Raw genomic sequence first — 5,658 nt, forward strand, 5'->3', positions numbered from 1 at the left:
CCTCTGCTGCACCTGTCATTTTACCTTAACATACTGCACACACTGCAGGAATGCAGCCAGGTGTGTGTGTGTGTGTGTGTGTGTGTGTGTGTGTGTGTGTGTGTGTGTGTGTGTGTGTGTGTGTGTGTGCGAGTGTGTGTGTGTGTGTGTTGTGTGTTTGGAAACCTTTTCCTAGATGAGGAAGTAACAGAAGAGGCAGATTGACTAGCCCCACCCCCACACACCGGTCTGCCACGCCCCCCCCACCCCCCCCCCCCCCCCCCCCCCCCCACGCCCCCCGTGCCTTTTTTACTCAGGTTCAAAGGTCCTTCCCTTGTAAATGCTGACAGCACAGCGCATGAGAACACGGGAACCTCTGGTGAGCAGTTTGTGATTTGTATTTGGTGAGCAGTTTGTGAGCAGGTGTGATTGATCATAGTGAGTCTGGGTGTGATTGATCACAGTGAGTCTGGGTGTGATTGATCACAGTGAATCTGGGTGTGAATATAGTGAGTCTGGGTGTGATTGATCACAGTGAGTCTGGGTGTGAATACAGTGAGTCTGGGTGTTATTGATCACAGTGAATCTGGGTGTGAATATAGTGAGTCTGGGTGTTATTGATCACAGTGAATCTGGGTGTGAATATAGTGAGTCTGGGTGTTATTGATCACAGTGAATCTGGGTGTGAATATAGTGAGTCTGGGTGTGATTGATCACAGTGAGTCTGGGTGTGATTGATCACAGTGAGTCTGGGTGTGATTGATCATAGTGAGTCTGGGTGTGATTGATCATAGTGAGTCTGGGTGTGATTGATGACAGTGAGTCTGGGTGTGATTGATCATAGTGAGTCTGGGTGTTATTGATCACAGTGAATCTGGGTGTGAATATAGTGAGTCTGGGTGTGATTGATCACAGTGAGTCTGGGTGTGAATATAGTGAGTCTGGGTGTGATTGATCACAGTGAGTCTGGGTGTGATTGATCACAGTGAGTCTGGGTGTGAATATAGTGAGTCTGAGTGTTATTGATCACAGTGAATCTGGGTGTGAATATAGTGAGTCTGGGTGTGATTGATCACAGTGAGTCTGGGTGTGAATATAGTGAGTCTGGGTGTGATTGATCACAGTGAGTCTGGGTGTGATTGATCACAGTGAATCTGGGTGTGAATATAGTGAGTTTGGGTGTTATTGATCACCGTGAATCTGGGTGTGAATATAGTGAGTCTGGGTGTTATTGATCACAGTGAATCTGGGTGTGAATATAGTGAGTCTGGGTGTGATTGATCACAGTGAGTCTGGGTGTGATTGATCATAGTGAGTCTGGGTGTGATTGATCACAGTGAATCTGGGTGTGAATATAGTGAGTTTGGGTGTGATTGATCACAGTGAGTCTGGGTGTGATTGATCACAGTGAGTCTGGGTGTGATTGATCATAGTGAGTCTGGGTGTGATTGATCATAGTGAGTCTGGGTGTGATTGATGACAGTGAGTCTGGGTGTGATTGATCATAGTGAGTCTGGGTGTTATTGATCACAGTGAATCTGGGTGTGAATATAGTGAGTCTGGGTGTGATTGATCACAGTGAGTCTGGGTGTGAATATAGTGAGTCTGGGTGTGATTGATCACAGTGAGTCTGGGTGTGATTGATCACAGTGAGTCTGGGTGTGATTGATCACAGTGAGTCTGGGTGTTATTGATCATAGTGAGTCTGGGTGTGATTGATCACAGTGAGTCTTGGTGTGATTGATCATAGTGAGTCTGAATGTGATTGATCACAGGGAGTCTGGGTGTGATTGATCATAGTGAGTCTGGGTGTGATTGATCATAGTGAGTCTGGGTGTGATTGATCACAGTGAGTCTGGGTGTGATTGATCATAGTGAGTCTGGGTGTGATTGATCATTGTGAGTCTGGGTGTGATTGATCATAGTGAGTCTGGGTGTGATTGATCACAGTGAGTCTGGGTGTGATTGATCATAGTGAGTCTGGGTGTGATTGATCACAGTGAGTCTGGGTGTGATTGATCATAGTGAGTCTGGGTGTGATTGATCATAGTGAGTCTGGGTGTGATTGATCATTGTGAGTCTGGGTGTGATTGATCATTGTGAGTCTGGGTGTGATTGATCATAGTGAGTCTGGGTGTAATTATAGTGAGTCTGCGTGTGATTGATCATAGTGAGTCTGGGTGTGATGTCTGATGGCAGGAAATTACAGGGATGAGAGTGGTGGTTCCTGTGGGGCAGGATCATCGGTCTGATTACTGATCTTATCACTGCTCTGATTACTGATCTGATTACTCATCTGTATTGTTCCCGCTGGAATAGTAAAACAATAATAACAGCAGCAGAAAAAGTAATCTGATGTCTGATTACTCCTTTAAAAATAACTTACGTTACTAATTACTTGATTTTATAAGTAACTAAGTTAGATTACAAGTTACTTTATTAGTTACATTTAGCAGCTGCTGACACCAACAGAAGTTTTGCTCATACTCCATTGGAAGTGCATCTCCTGACATTACATTTGTGTCGCTGCGTGGTATTACATGTGAGTTGGTATTACATGTGAGTTGTACTCATGCGGAAAACGTGACTTCACTGTCACATGGTCCAGACGCCACTTCCCAAGATGCAATAAGAAAGCTAAAATATCTATTTTTACTTAGGAAAATTTGTAATGCGCAGTTAACACGCAGATTAACTAATCTAACTCATTAGATTACTCGTTACTGAAAAAAGTGGTGAGATTAGAGTAATACCTTACTAATGCAGTACTCTCATCACTGAATACAGTTTAATCCAGCCTGACATTTTCTACTGTCTCTGATTTATTCGACTACAGACCCCAAGTAAGTCTAAATTATGGTTCCTCTTTTCTGTCAGTGTCTTTTCTGCCAGTTTATTTCTCGTATTCTGTGTCAAAGTCAAGTTGGTAACACTTTACATTAAGTGTTTACTTACTAACATGAAGTAATGCATTAGTTAATTAGTTCCAGCTCCTGTTTTGGCTTTTCGTTGCTCACACCTTTTTTGGTGCGACCTTAAAGGAATTGTCACGGTGGGTCGGCCAGGAGGCCACCAGAGGTCGCGTGCACTCATCCGCTCACGCACCGTGCACCCCCTAGCACTAGGCCACTACCCAGGTCCTCATCACCACATTACTAACACCTGTGTGTTATCAGTGTGCACTCCTTTTTATTCCCACAGGTTGTGCAGTCCAGTGCTGCACATTCCTCGAGGACTAAGCGTGTCTGACGTAGCTGCACACTGCTGTGCTCAAGGAAGAGACTCCTCTCTATTACACTTCTTCATTGCTCTTTTTGAACAGTGCATTTTGTTTTCGCTGTTTGCTTTGTGCTCTTTACGTTGTATTTCGTCATGGAGAATATAAGCCCTGACTTACAACCAGTGCCTCCGGCCCCCTCAATGCCCCTGTCACAGGAATATATTCCATTGTACTGATTTACCTACATACGTAATGGGTAACTTGGAAATATCCAGAATCTATCAGCATAGGAGCTGAAGTGTGTCCATACTGTGTTTAGCTCTTTAGTCCCTTTTGCTCCAAACTAAAACACTAAAGCTCTAAAAGGGTGCGAGCAACAAAGAGCCAAAACAGAAGCTGTAACTGTTACATGTTTACTTAACGTTAGTTAATTATTGTTAATGTGTTACTTCATGTGTTGTTCATGTTAACTAATGCATTACTTCATGTTAGTCAACACCACTTAGTCTGCACTTCATATAAACACAGCATTAATGCACCTGTTACATGTTTACTTAACATTAGTTAATTATTGTTAATGTGTTACTTCATGTGTTGTTCATGTTAACTAATGCATTACTTCACGTTAGTTAGTCAACACCACTTACTCTGTACTTCATATAAACACAGCATTAACTAATGCACCTGTTACATGTTTACTTAACGTTAGTTAATTATTGTTAATGTGTTACTTCATGTGTTGTTCATGTTAACTAATGCATTAGTTAACGTTAGTCAACACCACTTACTCTGCACTTCATATAAACACAGCATTAACTAATGCACCTGTTACATGTTTACTTAACGTTAGTTAATTATTGTTCATGTGTTACTTCATGTGTTGTTCATGTTAACTAATGCATTAGTTAACGTTAGTTAGTCAACACCACTTACTCTGCACTTCATATAAACACAGCATTAACTAATGCACCTGTTACATGTTTACTTAACATTAGTTATTGTTAATGTGTTACTTCATGTGTTGTTCATGTTAACTAATGCATTACTTCATGTTAGTCAACACCACTTACTCTGCACTTCATATAAACACAACATTAACTAATGCACCTGTTACATGTTTACTTAACGTTAGTTAATTATTGTTAATGTGTTACTTCATGTGTTGTTCATGTTAACTAATGCATTAGTTAACGTTAGTTAGTCAACACCACTTACTCTGCACTTGATATAAACACAACATTAACTAATGCACCTGTTACATGTTTACTTAACGTTAGTTAATTATTGTTAATGTGTTACTTCATGTGTTGTTCATATTAACTAATGCATTACTTCACGTTAGTAAGTAAACACTTAATGTAATGTAAAGTGTTACTGTCAAGTTTATTTGTGTAGCATGTTTACACGGCCTGTCACAATGAAGCATTCAGGGTTCAGATCCCCACTGAGGAAGCCAGGGGCAGGCGTAGAAAAGAAAAACTCTCTGGGCAGAATGAATGAAGGAGGAGTGAGACTCCAGAGAGTCCTTCCTCCTTGGGCCGCCCAGCTCATATTAGAATATTTGTCACGTAGGGCTACGCCCCCCTGTCCTGTTTCTCCTGTTCTGTTTCTTTGCCTGGTTTTGTAAGTACTCCTTGTGTTCAGTATGTCATTCCATGTTTCATGTCCGGACTCCTTAGAAGATGTGACCCGTGCTATCCTGTATGACTCTGAGTTTGGAATTTCCTTTAATAAATCTCGCTCTCCTCAGCGCTCATGTCCGCCTCCTCACTCCACAGCACACGCTGCGTTACAAGATTATTTTAGAATATTTTAAGAATATTTTATTAGTTCTATGCTATTGTATTGTATTGTATTATATTACGTTATAATGTTATATTATATTTGTATTTTATGTGTTATATTATTAGTTTTACTATAACATAATAAATAATCCATAGACCATATGAGTGTACAATAGGAAGTTCTACAGGTTTCCACAGATACGTCCAGTTCAGTGTAGACATATGAGTCTCCACTTCTCCAGAGGGTTCGGGAGCTTGTGAGCAGCTCATTGGAGTAGGTGGAGTAGATGGAGAAGGAGTTGTTTTTAAAAACAATGGTTTTGCCACAGTTGTAACTGAAAAGCTCTGGATTTAGTACAATCTACTTTTGCTGTAGGACCTCAGACGCAGGACATCCTCAATGTTCCTGTATGTAGCTGAGTATCATCCACACAACATACACAAAGCACTACACTTAACTGTGTGTGACAGCAGCATATATGATGAGAATAATAAGGGACCTACTACTGACCCATGTGGGACACCATATACTTTTATTAGCTCAGAACATACAGTGTGTTTGGCAAATTGATATGTTTGCCGAATCAGACCTGCTTGTCTTCTTAGTAGCAGGTAATTGGAGGTTTGTGGGTTCAAATCCCAGCTAGGCCATGACTAAAGTGCCCCCTAGAGTTC

At 41.3% G+C, this 5,658-nt stretch overlaps 1 pseudogene across 1 annotated transcript in view; it reads left to right on the plus strand.

The window, feature by feature from the left end:
* The first annotated feature begins 332 nt into the window (after window positions 1-332).
* LOC143497341 (sodium/hydrogen exchanger 9B2-like) overlaps window positions 333-5,658 on the plus strand; it is a 13,697-nt pseudogene continuing 8,371 nt past the window's right edge. The window contains exon 1 of the transcript XR_013125848.1: window positions 333-358. The product of XR_013125848.1 is annotated as a sodium/hydrogen exchanger 9B2-like (transcript). The remainder of the gene's footprint in view (window positions 359-5,658) is intronic.

The sequence above is a fragment of the Brachyhypopomus gauderio genome, unplaced genomic scaffold (genome assembly GCF_052324685.1).
Source record: "Brachyhypopomus gauderio isolate BG-103 unplaced genomic scaffold, BGAUD_0.2 sc107, whole genome shotgun sequence".
Taxonomy (NCBI): Eukaryota; Metazoa; Chordata; class Actinopteri; order Gymnotiformes; family Hypopomidae; genus Brachyhypopomus; species Brachyhypopomus gauderio.